Genomic DNA, 15669 nt, shown 5'->3' with positions numbered 1-15669 from the left:
TTCATTTCCTGATTTCTATGAGTCTTGTATATGAAGGAATCCCTCATGAGATATCCAGACTGAAATGTGAATGAATGGGCCACAGCAGGAGAGGTAGGAATGTGGAAGGTGAGGCAGTGGATGAGAGCGAACTGGATAAAGAAGTAAGGTGGAGATCATCTTTTGCAGATATTAGGAAAAGAAAGGTACATCCAACTAAAGCTGTGGAATTTCCTCAACCCAATACCTCTCTTTTCTCTTTCTTGGCATTCCTTAAATTTGGTTGAAGGAGTACATTATATCTCCTTTCGTGATTTGGTTTCATGTTTAGATTGCTAATGCTCCTGGGAAATGTCTTCAGGATGTTTTACAATATTAAAGGTGGTATAAAAATGCAAATTGTCATTTATCTGCAGTTCTTAGCTTAGAAAGAATACACAGGGTGGTGATTTGAGGTAGGAGAGAGGGAATGTGAAAAGAGCATTTCTGGTGTAGTGCAGTTAAGCCACAAATAAATTATTTGAGGAGGTAAGGTATCACATGCAAGTAACAGGAGTCATCTAGACTGAAAATGTTAGCTAGCTGCTCTTCCCTATGGATGCTGCCTGACCTGCTATAATTTCCAGCATTTTTTATTTTTGTTTACATCCTGTGTTTATAATCTAAAAAGACATAGTGAGTTGAATGCTCAATTTAGAGAAGTCTGTTTTGCTGCTCCAAGCTAACACATTTGAGATGTTATTATGACACATCACAGTTCCAGCTATGGGCATAATGGGGACTGCAGTTAAATGAAGTAGTAACTTTTTTATTTAAGTAACGCCTTTAATTCAGGAAAGCATCCCATGGTACTTCAAAGGATTATGGTCAAACAATGCTTGACACTAGGCAAGATAAGATATGAGGACAGACAGTTGAAGGCTTGGTCAAAGAGTTGGGTATTCGCGAACACTTTTTAAAGAAAGAAAGGTAGAGATGTGAACAAGTTTAGGAAAATAAGTCAAGGACAAGGGGCCAAGGCAGATAAAATCAGTGTGGATTGAATACAATCATAGATACTCAAAGCCAGAATTGGAAGAGCCTACATCATAGGAAGGTTAAGGAACTGGTGGAGGTTACAAAGACAGCAAGGGGTCAAGACCAAGGTAGGTCTTGAAGACAAGAGTGCTAATTTTTGATGATAAGAAGCATTGATGATAAGAAGCACCTGACTGGATTACTGAACACTGGTGATGAATGAAAGTGACTTGATGTGAGCTATAACATTAATGTCCCAGATTAAGCTATGTAGAAAAGAAGGCTTGGACAGCAATGGAATAGTAAAATCCAGAGGCAGCAAAGGCATGAACGTTTCAGTCGATGATGATGGTGATAGGGAAATTCCGGGACAAGCTTTATACGCATTTAAAAACAAATGGACTTATTAGTGATAGACAGCATAGTTTTAACAGGATGTTTCCTGGTTTGGGGATTTTCACTATGAAGAAAGGTTGGATAGACTCGGTTTGTTTTCACTGGAATGCAGGAAGTTGAGGGAAGACCAAGTAGACGTTTATAAGATTGTGAATGGCATGGATAGAGTGGAAAATATGAGGCTTTTTCCCAGGGTCAAGAGGTCAATTACTAGGGGACACCGGTTCAAAGTGCGAGAGGGGAAGTTTAAAAGAGATGTGCAAGGCAAGGTTTTCACACAAAGTGGTAAGGGCCTGCAACACATTGCCAGAGGTAGGGGTGGAAGCAGACACCATAGCAGTATTCAAGAAACACCTGGACAAATACATGAATAGGAAGGGAATAAAAGGATATAGACCCTGTAGGTGAAGGCAGCTTTAATATGGAAGGGCAAAATGTGTTGTGCAGACTTGAAGCACCGAAGGGCCTGTTCCTGTGCTGTATTGTTCTTGTCCTTTGAACAGAGGCCTAGTCAGGAGATCTTTCAAATGTTGAAGAAGACAGTCTTGAAGGTAGATTGGATGAATATGTGGGTGGAAACTCCTCTTGTTAAATAAGGTTGTGAATGATGTGGTTCAGCTTCTGAAAGCAGCCAGAGAAGAAGAATAGTGCCTGATGTCCAGGGAATAGGATGGTGGCAGTGACCAGAGCAGAGAATAGGATGGTTGGCATTGAAGAAAAGATTAGAATAGTGCTGGAAAAGCGCAGCAGATCAGGCAGCATCCGAGGAGCAGGAAAATCGATGTTTCGGGCAAAAGCCCTTCAGGAAGCTTCATCATCGGGCTTTTGTCCGAAATGTCTATTTTCCTGCTCCTCGGATCTTCTGATCTTCTGTGCTTTTCCAGCACCACTCTTATCTTGACTCTAATCTCCAGCATGTGTAGTGCTCACTTTCACCTCGCTGCAGTGAAGAAAAGCCAGCTGACTCATTCTGAAACTTTATTGATGGTGCTGACTCTACTGGAGGGGTGTCCCAAGTGAGAAAGGGGAGTGCTTTTAATGAGAATAGGGCATTGAGGGTGTCATTTATCAGATCAGTAGCTGCAGGAATGCCATGGTGAGTTTCAGGCCAAGTGCTAGCAGATGGGACTTTGAAAATAGAGTTGGAATATTATTGGGGGAAGAGGCTTGTTTTTTGTCCTTAGAGCTGCTATGGAAGGAATTGGATCTGGGAGAGGGGATGTAAGTGGCAAGCGATGAAAAGAAGCGTTCCAAAAAATTGCCTTATTTGTAATTGACATGTTGAGAGTATGGAGGCCATGAGAAGATAAGGTCAAAAGGATGTCCGTCAATATGAATAGAGGAATTCATATAGCAAGAGAGAGGTTACGGAAAGACTGTGAACTCTGCGGAGCAACAACAGCAAGTCTGAAAGTCTTAATTAATTGAGATGGAAATGAATTTTTTTTTTGGAAACAAAACTGAAGAAGGGTGACTGGGCCCAAAATGTTAACTGATTTCTGTCCACAGATCCTGTGAATGTAATAGTGTGGAATGTTATGTTTTGAGTAGCTTCTATAATAAAGTTTGATTTATTATAATTTGGATTTTGAAGTTCAGGTAACATAGCTTTGTTTTAGTTCTGTGACGGTAAGCTTTAAAAGAAAGAAAAAGGTCAGTAACCATGAACTACAGGTATAATTCCAAAAAAACTTATGAGATTTAAGTTAAATGCCTCAATCAACAATGTGGGAAGTTAATTGTTTACAGTGCTGAGTTTATGAGCCACACAGATACAGATGGTCAGAGACCAGAATCCATCCTCTGAATAAAAAATTCCTATCAATGGGCAGCTACGGGAGATTCAAGATGGCGGTGACCCAGCAAGTCTTATTCTGTAGTGCTCTGCCTAAGACTCTGGCAAAGTGGGGCACCCACCTTCACCACACCTTTTAATTCATTTAGAATGGCTTTTGCCCAGCATACTTGGTCATTTTGCATCAAACTTGAAGAGTTTGGTGCTGTTCTTAAAATGAGTAAGGGCAAAAATTCCTGAAGTTCGCAACAGGCAGGGACCCCTCCCCCACCCCCTCCAGCTGCAGCGGAGACGTCTGCAGCTGCCTCGGGGAACTTACTCGCAGAGGCGAGCCTGATCTCCGAGATCAACAAGCTGCAGGAGAGGATCGACGCTTTTATCGAAGTATCCAGGAGCAGGTGGGAGTCGTTCTCCGTCGTGCTGCAGAAGCACGACCGAGAAATCGAAAAACTCGAACAACACGTTGGAGGGGCGGAGCAAAAGGCTGCAACATCGGAAGCTGCTGCCGGATCTGCCGTGATCCGGGTCCGGGCTCTCTAGCAGCGAGTCCGGACCTTGGAGGAGCACATCGATCTCTGTAATTGGGGTCGTCGAAAAAATGTTCGGTTGCTAGGCATTCCCGAACGGGAAGAGGAAGGCCAGCTTGCAGTTTTATTTTTAGAGCAATGGCTCCCTGAAATATTAAAATTAGAGCCCGGATCAGACCAGGTATGGGTGGAGTGAGCCCACCAAGTTGCTATACGCAGGCCCGGGCTGGACCAGCGCCCCTGCCCGGTTCTGTTCTGGGTCCAATGCTATAAAGAGAAGCAGATTCTCCTGGAAGCCTCCAGAGTCCTGGGGAAGGATCCCCAGGCCATGATACGCAAGGGTTCCAGAATGATTTTAGTCCAGGATTTTCCTCCAGCCATGGTCCGCGAGCGGAGGGCATTCGATGAGGTGAAGAAGTGCCTAAGAGACTTAAATATCCAATATTCTTGCGTTACCCAGCAATGCTGCGCTTCAGCCACGAAGGATCTGTATACAACTTTGGATCACCAGAGAAGGCTAATGAATTTTTGGACTGTCTTAAATAGACTATAAGATTCAAATCGTCCGTCGTTCCCCCGGTTTACCCCTTTTTTTTTTCCTTCTCCATCCCTTGTTTGTTTATTACCTTTTCCAGGGGCAGGAAGGGGGCTTATTTGTTATTCACTATGTGATTTTTCTTTTTACAGGCTGTGCGGCTTATTTGATTTATGTGGGAAGGGGGTTTGTTTTGTCCTATCTTTTTTATTTAGAGCGGGGTTCTCTTCTTCAGTCATCTGACTTAGCTTTCTAATAATTGCCAGGATTGTAACTTTTTATATATTCATATTTTGTATTATGCTTGCTAAACGCACCCTCGGTGTTGGTGTGGGAGGGGATGGGTGACTCACTTTTTACTTTGGTTTTATAGAACACTTGAGTTTGTCTACTCCTACATCTACTTGACAAACAGCACTTAAAATTACAACAGGGTGGGTATGACCAGGCCTTTTTTTCATCTTTTAGTTCAAAAAGTAGGGGAGTAGTCATCCTCATTCGGAAGAATCTTCCTTTTAAAATCTTAAGCCAGATAAAAGATGAATCTGGATGGTATATACTGATCAAAGCCTTAATAAATGGAGAGGAGTATGGGATTTTGAATCTTTATTGCCCCCTGGCACACCCCTTCAAATTTGTAACAGAAGCGTTCTCCAAATTGATGGCTTTTAGGGCCTGCCATACAATTAAGGGAGGAGACTTTAATTGTATTATGGACTCTGAGACAGATAGGATACCCAAGAGTACTGTGGGTATATCTCTTAGATCCAGACATTTGGCGGATCTGAGTAAGGAGCTAGGGCTAGTAGATGTGTGGAGGTGTCTTCACCCCCAGGGCAGAGACTTTACTTTTTACTCTAACCCACACAAGTGTCATACTAGAATTGATATTCTTTTTGCTCCCTCGACCTTTTTGAATTCCGTATTGTCCTGCAAAATAGGTAACATAGCAATTTCTGATCATGCCGCAGTATATATGGATGTTAAGACGAGGGATGATGGGACAGGCCCCCGACATTGGCGTATGGACTCCTTTTTAATGAAGGATAGCAAATTTATAAAATATTTCTCTCAAGAACTCAAAAACTTTTTGGAAATTAATTCAGGTACAGCCAGTAACCCGTCAACGATGTGGGAGACCATTTAAGGTTTATGTGCGAGGTTTGGTCATCTCCTATTCCGCGACCCAGAAAAGACAAAAGGGAGAAAAACAGCGCCTGCTTGAGGCTCGCTTGAAGGCAGCTGAGACAGTGTATGTTGATAGGCCCTGTATTACTAAGCTACAGAGGATCACAGCCCTTAGGGCAGCCTTGAATACCGCACTTACCCAAACAGCAAAGAGGGAAATATTATTTGTAAAGCAAAGACTATATGAATATGGTGACAAGCCTGGCAGATACCTAGCTAGGAAAAAAAAGGCTCCTCAAGCTATTGCGTCCATTACGGAAAGTGCTGGTACTCTGACTATTGATCATAAAAGGATCAATACAGCCTTTAGAAAGTTCTATTTTGAACTGTATAAATCACAGGACTGTGAGGATAGAACTAAGAAGATGGAGTCCTTCTTTAAAAGCTTGGCCTTTGCGGATTTAACCTCTGAGCAGGTGTCGATCCTGAATGCTCCCCTGGTAACCCAGGAAGTACTCGACGCAATTAGACAGCTTCAGAATGGCAAAGCACCTGGACCAGACGGATTCCAGGTTGAATTTTATAAAGAATTCATAGGAGAACTGGCTGGACCACTCATAGACATGTATAATTTACTCACCCAGTCAAGGCTGTCTCCTGCCTTCGCTGAGAGAAGCAAATATTTTTTCTCATTCTTAAAAAAGGAAAGGCCCCAGAAGATTGTTCATCATAGAGACCAATATCCTTGCTAAATGTAGATTTTAAAATCCTTTCTAAAACGTTGGCATTAAGATTGGAGAGGGTCTTGCCATATATCATAAGAGGACCAGATGGGGTTTATCAAGGGTCGTAGATCATCTAACAAAATTAGAAGGGTCTTAAATAGGATATAAGCCTGTCACCAGAAAAGAATACCGGGGATAGTTGTCTCCTTGGATGCAGAGAAGGCATTTGACTGGGTTGAATGGTCATATCTTTTTTACACACTGGAAACGTTTGGTTTTGGAGAGGTATATTTTAACGCAGCTGTGATTACCAATGGTTTAGGTTCAGTTAGCTTCAGTGTGGGTAGGGGCTGTTGTCAGGGATGTCCTCTCTCACCGTTATTATTCACGCTAATTATTGAACCTCTAGCGGAAGCTATACAAACCAACTCTAATATAGTGGCTCCGAGGGTTGGTTTGGGTAAACATAAAATCACTCTCTATGTAGATGATGTCCTTCTGTTCTTAAGTAATCCTCTGATATCCGTACCCCGCTTAATTTAAGTAGTTAATCTGTTTAGTATGTTCTCAGGCTACAAAATCAATTTTAAGAAATCGGAGGCCATGCCATTGGGTGGTCTCGCCAGTATATCCAATTTATTGGATGGATCTTGTTTTCCTTTTCGGTGGTCACTGGAGGTTTTCTATACTTAGGTATTTTTATCACCCCTGTATTTGGTCAGGTGTATAAAGCCAATTTTATACACCTACTAGAGAAAATAAGGCAGGACCTTCAACGCTGGGGAGATCGCCCAATATCCTGGTTAGGCAGAGTAGCTCTAATTAAAATGAATATTCGGCCTCGTCTCTTTATATCCTATGAGAATGCTCCCTTTGATGTTTCCGAGACTGATGTTACGTAAACTACATGGCTGACTTGGTTCCTTTATTTGGAATCATAGACGACCCCTTATCAAATTAGAGAAGTTGCCGCTTCCATTAGCAAGGGGAGAACTGGATTTTCCAGACTTTAAGAGGTATCAGTTGAGCTCTCTATTAGGCTATGTAGCTGATTGTGAGTCACAAGAGATCCAATCAATCTGGTTGGACATTGAGACCTCCCAAGCAAAGTGTCCCCTCATCAATCTTTTATTTTTAGATAAGGTGAGACCTATTATGGACTATTGTAAAAACCTATTGTATTAAATACAATTAAAGCCTGGAAGATAATGCGGCAAGGTGAGGGTAACTTACAAAAAACCTCTCCTTATACTCGTATAGTGGGAGCATGGGGTTTTCAGCCAGGGCAGACAGATGCTACATTTAGAACCTAGAGGTCCTGAGGTGTCTCTTGCTTCGGGGACCTATACGATGGGGAAGTTATGATATCTTTTGAGCAGCTGCACCAGAAGTTTGGACTGCCTAATGGAGACCTTTTTCGGTATTTCCAAATACGAGATTATATACAGAAGAAGACCACATTATTAGATAGTCCCTACAAATGGGATAGGGAAAGAAGAGTCCTATGGCCAATGGGTCCACCCTCGGTCAGTACTCTATCACTCATTACATATAGAGGTATCGAAAGACATGGAACGACTGTTTAAAATATGGAACCAGGAATTGGGGTTAGAAATCCCTTAAGAAATGTGGGAGGACATCTGGGGAAAATGCCAGAAAGATCTCTGTTTGTAATAGAACTCAAGCTATTCAATTAAAGATACTCCACAGGGCTCATATAGCACAGGAACGACTGGCAAAATTTAGGGTAGGAACATCCCCAATGTGTCCTAAGTGTAAAATAAAAGTGGGCACTCTCACGCACTGTTTATGGACATGCCACAAGATCCGCAAATACTGGGACAGAGTAGCGAATGCTCTGACAGAAATCTTAGGAACGGAGATTGGATTGGATCCAGTGTCTCTTCTCTTGGGCTTCTCAAATCTGCCCTCCCTGGATGTGGATGGGAGGAAATTATTCTCCATTCTCTTTTTTTGTGCAAGGAAAAATATCTTAGTTAATTGGGTAGCTTGAGGGCCTTCCAGAACTTTTGAATTGACACAGGTTAATATGGAATATATCCCCCTTGACTTCCTCACAAATATGGTGCACCAAAAAACGAAATTATTCTATAAAATATGGCAGCCCTTTTTAAACTATATAGACACAGGTATTTCGGCCATATTGTTAAGGGCTTTTGTCTGGCTGCGGTAGTGGTTCTGGCTGGTCCGGGGGCCCCCCTGAGGGAGGAATCACATATAAATATGGGTTTTATTAGAATGGATCAACATCAAATAATGCGTACATATTTAATTATTGCATTAATTCTTACTTGTAATGTAAGAAATCTTATTTTATGCTTTGGTTGTTTGTAGGATAGATTAGTAGTTAGCTGAGTTTATTTTTCTCTTTTCTTTCTTTTGTGTTTTGGCTATTATTTATTTATTTATTTATTTATTTATTTATTTATTTATATGTATAATTGTATATTAGTGTTTACATTTGTTTGTATTAAATTGTAATTTTGTAAAAAATGTTAAAAAATCTCTTTCAATTTAAAAAAAGGGCAGTTACAGTTAGCTTTATAATAAACCTCCAAATTGTGACTTTTTATTTGGTAGAAATGTGTAGATTGTGGGAACTGAAAAGATTTCCAGCCTGTCAGGACTGGAAAGTAGTTTCGAGGTCATCAGTACTGGAAAGAATCCGTTCAGTGCAAAATTTTCAAGTTAATAAATGAATGCTACTTCACTGAATTTGAATGACTGGCGATCAATGAGTTGAGCATCTTATCCCGTTCTTATGCTCAACTCATTGATCGCCAATTCCAACCTGCCACAGTGAAAAACTGCAATGATCTCCTCCGAAGACAGATACAGGGCACATCCAATAGAGTACCCTTCGTTGTCCAGTACTTCCAGAACTATGTCTTGTTCTTGACAGCCTTCAGCATGTCATCGATGACAAACATCTTGCCAAGATCATCCCTATGCCTCCAATTCTCTCCTTCAAACAACCACCAAACTTTCAACAGACCATTGTTTGCAACAAACTATCCAGCCTTAGGACAACATCAACCACAACACCACACAAGCCTGCGACAGAAGCCTCTGCAAGACATGTCAGATCATCGACATGGATACTACCATCACACGTGGGAACACCACCTACCACATGGCAGATACATATGTGACTCGGCCAATGTTGTCTACTTCAGATGTTGCAGGGCAAGGATTCCCCGAGGCCTGGTATATTGACGAGACTATGCAGACGCTATGACAATGAATGAATGAAAACCATGCAATCATCACCAGGTGTGGATGTTCCCTCCCAGTGGGGGATCATTTCAGCATTCAAGGACATTCTGCCTCCAATCTTCAGGTATGCATCCTCTAAGGCGGCCTTCAAGATACACAACAACGTAGAATTGCTGAGCAGAAACTGATAGCCAAGTTCCATACCCATGAGGGCTGCCTCAACCGTGATCTTGGTTTGATGTTGCACGACATATAAACCCACTGTACTGTTCTGTATCTGTAAAGTTTTAACGTTGTCACCTTGACAACTTGCTATAATCTCTCTACCTTTAATGAGTTTGTACAGTTTTGAAACGCTTGTTACTTTGGATAGACCTGTGACACACAACTCTTTTATGCCTATCATGTTATTCCAGCCAGGAGAAAGTGAGGACTGCAGATGCTGGAGATCAGAGTTGAGAGTGTGGTGCTGGAAAAGCACAGCAGGTCAGGCAGCATCCAAGGAGCAGGAGAATTGACTTTTCTGGCATAAGCCCTTCATCAGGAATTCCAGCCGTTTGATTTGTTTCCAGAACCATCTTATTTATCTTTTGTAATTATCTCTCTGCCTCAATTAAATGGTTCAGAGGTCATCCCCTTTACTTTCTATTCAGCTATTGACACTTTTGTTCATCTGCAGAGACTTATTATTCAGCCTATCAACACTCCGTTCATACCATTTGTATGATCTTTTGGTCTCTCTGCCCATTGACCTCTCTGCTATATAAATTCTGAAGCAGCACTCCAAAAGCTTGTGATTTCAGATAAACCTGTTGGTGTCATGTGACCTCTGACCTTGTTCACTCCAGTACAACACCGGCACCTTCACATTTTGTGAACATGTTCAATGACTGCCTACCACGTTAACCAACCAGCAAATATAACCCATCATCTATCTTTCTAGGTTTGACTCTGAGATCTGACATGTTGAGTTTTTCCATTAGCTGGGATCATAACACGTGATTGTGAACATAATTGAAATTAGGTCATTGTTGGGTAAAAATAATAGCTGTCTTTGGAAAGTCTCTGCATTAGTTCCATAAGGTTCGGGAAACCTGCAATAGGAAATACATGCTGTTTGCTTTGCAAAGAAAAAAATTAGAGGAAGTAAAATTCAATGATGCATTCACAGTAAACCAGCATTATTTTTGCATCAAATGTGGCTTCTCAGAAGGCTGCATGGATTTGTTCTGATTCGGAGATGCCGGTGTTGGACTGGGGTGTTCAAAGTTTAAAAATCACACAACACCAGGTTATCGTCCAACAGGTTTAATTGGAAGCACACTAGCTTTCGGAGCGACGCTCCTTCATCAGGTGATTGTCAGGTGACACAATCACCTGATGAAGGAGCGTCGCTCTGAAAGCTAGTGTGCTTCCAATTAAACCTGTTGGACTATAACCTGGTGTCGTGTGATTTTTAACTTTTGGATTTGTTCTGCAACACTAGAGGGAGCACTTCTTGCAACTGCACAAAGGCCGTGTTGCTTGCAGAGATGTTTTTGCATCAGCTGATGTTTTGTAACTAATTTTATCAGTTTCTTGTAAACCAACATCCTGAAGCCAGTTGCAAACTGACACCTGGTACTAGGGAGCAAAGCAAAAGGGAATCATGTTAACATCGACATTCTTCAAAATGGTCTGTTTGTTTCACTAGTCATTATTAGTAAAAGATTTCATCATAAATAGATCAGCGTGTTTCTTTTCTTAAATAGAGGATGTTTTTCGAGATGCTACAAAAGGACTGAAGCATTAAAATGTCTCAATTTTTTTGCATTATTTATTCTGTCGACAAATGAATTAGCTGGGTCCCCCAGGAAGCTACTGTTCGCACTTTGATTCTTGGTTCTGTTCAAATATGAAAGTCTTCATGTGGGTCTCAAGGTAGTGATTCTGGTAATAGGAACCCCACTAAATGAGCTAGTTGTTTTAGAACATAGAACTATACAGCGCAGAACAGGCCCTTCAGCCCTCGGTGTTGCGCCGACCTGTGAACTATTCTCAGCTCGTCCCCCTACACTATCCCAAAATCATCCATGTGCTTATCCAAGGATTGTTTAAATCTCCATAATGTGGCTGAGTTGACTACATTGGTAGGCAGGGCATTCCACACCGTTATCACACTGAGTAAAGAACCTGCCTCTGACATCTGTCTTAAATCTAACCCTCCCCCCGCCCCTCAAATTTGTAGTTACGCCCCCTCGTACAAGCTGACGTCATTATCCTAGGAAAAAGACTTTCACTGTCTACGCTATCTAATCCTCTGATCACCTTGTATGTCTCTATCAAGTCCCCTCTTAGCCTTCTTCTTTCCAATGAGAACAGACCCAAGTATCTCAGACTTTCCTCATAAGACCTTCTCTCCAGACCAGGCAACATCCTGGTAAATCTCCTCTGCACCTTTTCCAATGCTTCCACATCCTTCCCGAAATATGGCGATCAGAACTGCACACAATATTCCAAGTGCGGCTGCACTAGTGTTTTGTATAGTTGCAGCATGATATTGCAGCTCCGAAACTCAATTCCTCTACCAATGGAACCTAACACACCATATGCCTTCTTAACAGCACTATCCACCTGGGTGGCAACTTTCAGTGATCTATGTACATGGACTCCAAGATCCCTCTGCACATCCACAGTACAAGAATCTTTCCATTGACCCAGTACTCTACCTTCCTGTTATTCTTCCCAAATGCATCACCTCACATTCAGTTGCATTGAACTCCATTTGCCACCTCTCAGCCCAATTCTGCAGTTTATCCAAGTCCCCCTGCAACCTGTAACATTATTCCAACTGTCCACTTTAGTGTCATCTGCCAATTTACTAATCCATACACCTATGCCTGCATCTAAGTCATTTATAAAAATGACAAACAGCAGTGGTCCCAAAACAGAACCATGTGGCACACCACTAGTAACCGGACTACAGGCTGAATATTTTCAATCAGCCACCACTCATTGCCTTCTTTCAGAAAGCCAGTTTCTAATCCAAGCTGCTAAATCACCCTCAATCCCATGCCTCTGCATTTTCTCCAACAGCTTACCATGGGAAACTTTATCAAAGGCTTTACTGAAGTCCATGTATACCACGTCAACTGTCCTACCCTCATCTACATGCTTGGTCACCTTCTCAAAAACTCAATGAGCTTTGTGAGACACGACCTGCCGTTGATGAAACCATGTCGACTATCTGAAATCAAATTATTGCTTGCTAGATGATGATAAATTTTATCTCTTATAATCCTTTCCAAAACCATTCCTACATTAGAAGTAAGGCTCACTGGTCTATAATTACCTAGGTCATCTCTACTGCTCTTCTTGAACAAGGGCACAACATTTGCAATCCTCCAGTCCTCTGGTACTAAATCTGTAGACAATGATGACTCAAATATCAAAGCCAAAGGATCTGCTATCTTCTCTCTAGCGTCCCAGAGAATCCTCGGATAAATCCCATCAGGCCCAGGGGACTTGTCTACTTTCATTCCTTCCAGAATTGATAATGCTTGTTCATAACTAACTTCGATCCTTTCTAGTCTAATATCTCATACCTCATTCTTCTCGACAATATTCTCCTTTTTCTGAGTGAAAACCGATGAGAAATGTTCGTTTAGCACCTCTCTGATCTCCACAAGATCCACACTCAACTGTGTTTGACTGGCCCTATTCCTGAAGAAGGGCATGTGCCCGAAACGTCGAATCTTCTGTTCCCTAGATGCTGCCTGACCTGCTGTGCTGTTCCAGCAATAAAGTTTCAGCTTTGATCTCCAGCGTCTGCAGACCTCACTTTCTCCTCCTGGCCCTATTCCTACCCTAGTCATTCTTTTATTCCTCACATACCTATAAAAAGCTTTACGGTTCTCCTTTATTGTATTTGCTAAAGACTGCCCGTGTCCTCTCTTTGCTCTTCTTAACTCTCTCTTTAAATCCTTCCTAGCTGATCTGTAACTCTCCATCGCCTCATCTGAACCATCTTGCCTCATCAACACACAAGCCTCTTTTTTTTCTGCTTAACAAGTGATGCAATTTCTGTAGTAAACCACAGTTTCCTTTCCTTATACCTATCAAGGACACGCAATGTCTGTTCGTTAAACCAGCTCCACATTTCCATTGTCTGCATCCCCTGCATTTTGCTACCCCATTCTATGCCTCCGAATTATAATTGCCCTGGCCCCATCGCTAACTCTTAACCTGTGGCATGTATCTATCCCTTTCCATCGCTAAACTAAACATAACTGAATTATGGTCACTCTCTTCAAAGTGCTCACCTACAACTAAATCAAACATCTGGCCTGGTTCATTACCAAGCACCAGATCCAGTGTGGCCTCCCCTCTTATCGGCCTTTCGAACGCTGTGTCAGGAAACTCTCCTGTACACATTGGACAAAAACTGATCCATCCGACGTACTAGAGTTACAGTATTTCCAGTCAATGTTGGGGAAGTTAAAGTCCCCCATAATGACCATCCTGTTCCTTTCACTCCTACCCAGAATAATTTTGCCAATCCTCTCTTCCACCTCCCTGGAACTCTGCAGAGGCCTATAAAAAAAACTCCAAGCAGTGTGACTTCTCCTCTCCTGTTTCTAACCTCAGCCCACACTACTTCAGTAGACAAGTCCTCATCAAAAGTTCCTTGAGCCACCGTCATACTATCCTTGATTAACAAGGCCACACTTCCCCCTCTTTTACTGCCTTGCCTGTTCTTAATGAAAGATCTAAACCCTGCAACCTGCAACATCCATTCCTCACCCTGCTCTATCCATGTCTCCAAAATGGCCACAACATTGAAGTCCCAGGTACCTACTCGTGCTGCAAGGTCACCTACCTTATTTCGGATACTTCTGGCGTTGAAGTAGACGCACTTCTGCTAGCACATTCCTGTGACCATGAAATCCTGTCCCTGTCCTCCCTACTCTCATCCACCTGTGCACTGCAACTGTACCTCCGGTTCCCATCCCCCTGCTGAGCTAGTTTAAACCCACCTGAATAGCACCAGCAAATTTCTCACCCAGGATATTAGTACCTCTCTGGTTCAAGTGAAGACCGTCCTGTTTGTACAAGTCCCACCTTCCCCAGAATGAGCCTCAATTATCTAAGTACCTGAGACCATCCTTGCAGCCACGTGTTCAGCTGATATCTCTCCCTATTCCTTGCCTTGCTATCATGTGGCATGGGTAACAAACCAGAGATAACAACTCTGTTTGTTTTAGATCTCAGCTTTCACCCTAGCTCCCTGAAATCCTGCCTTACATCCCTATCTCTCTTTCTACCTGTGTCATTGGTACCTACGTGGACCACGACTTGAGGCTCATCACCCTCTCCCTTCAGGACCCCAAAGACACGATCCGAGACATCATGGACCCTGGCACCTGGGAGGCAGCACATCAACCGTGAGTCTTGTTTGTTCCCAACAAAGCTTCTATCTGTCCCTCTAACAAATGAGTCCCCAATGACTAACACTCTCCTCCTTTCTCTTCTTCCCTTCTGTGCAACAGGGACAGGCTCTGTGCCAGAGACCTGGGCCCCACTGCATACCCCTGGTAAGTCGTCCCCTTCAACAGTATCCAAAACGGTATACATGTTTTTCAGGGGAACGAGCACAGGGGATCCCTCCACTGACTTTTTTTTTTCACCCTTCGAACAGTCCCTCAGCTTTCTTCGTGTCTAGGAGTAACTACTTTGGAGGAGCAAGAGTTAGGTGCACTTCCTGCAGATATACTTGGATGGGACACTAATGATGTCCCTGACCTCAAACATCATGCAGGAGTAACATTGCTCTCCCTGCACTGCCGTCTCTGCTGGTCCGCTTATCACAAAGTTTTAAAAAAAAGAAGAGACGCTTACCTGATGTGTCCCTGGTCTTTAAGGTTAGAGGAGGTGATTCGGTGGGAGGCTCTTCAAAGGTAGAGTCTTGGGTTGAGAAAACACTGACTTATATAGCTGGACCGAAATAAAAAGAAATCCTTCCTTTCCCAGAAACTTCTGCTCTCTGATTTTAAATATAAAAGCTTAAATCAGTGACTCACCACTCCCGGCAGGCCCCTGGTCCAAGCTCCCACCCTCCGAGTTGTTGCTGCCACTGAAAAACAGAAATGGGATATTAGGATTTTATATTGGGTTTGTTGGGATTTACTGTGCCACTAGAAAGGTGCAAGAATCTGTTAAGTATTCTGTGCTCTACATTTCTATGACTCTATGTGCGGCACAAATAATCTATTTTGTCTTTCTTAGAGTATTTTAAGATCACAACAAAATTACACTCTCAGCTGTTTCTTTTGTGCTGGCAAGCTAATCTAT

General features: G+C 42.4%; 1 protein-coding gene across 2 annotated transcripts in view; it reads left to right on the top strand.

The window, feature by feature from the left end:
* pla2r1 (phospholipase A2 receptor 1) overlaps positions 1-15669 on the top strand; it is a 162452-nt gene that overhangs the window by 11639 nt on the left and 135144 nt on the right. The gene's annotated exons all lie outside the window — the stretch shown is intronic.

The sequence above is a fragment of the Chiloscyllium plagiosum genome, unplaced genomic scaffold (genome assembly GCF_037043375.1).
Source record: "Chiloscyllium plagiosum isolate Xiang-an unplaced genomic scaffold, Cpla_swu_hap1 HiC_scaffold_7, whole genome shotgun sequence".
Classification (NCBI taxonomy): Eukaryota; Metazoa; Chordata; class Chondrichthyes; order Orectolobiformes; family Hemiscylliidae; genus Chiloscyllium; species Chiloscyllium plagiosum.
This window is presented reverse-complemented; position numbering and strand designations above follow the sequence as displayed.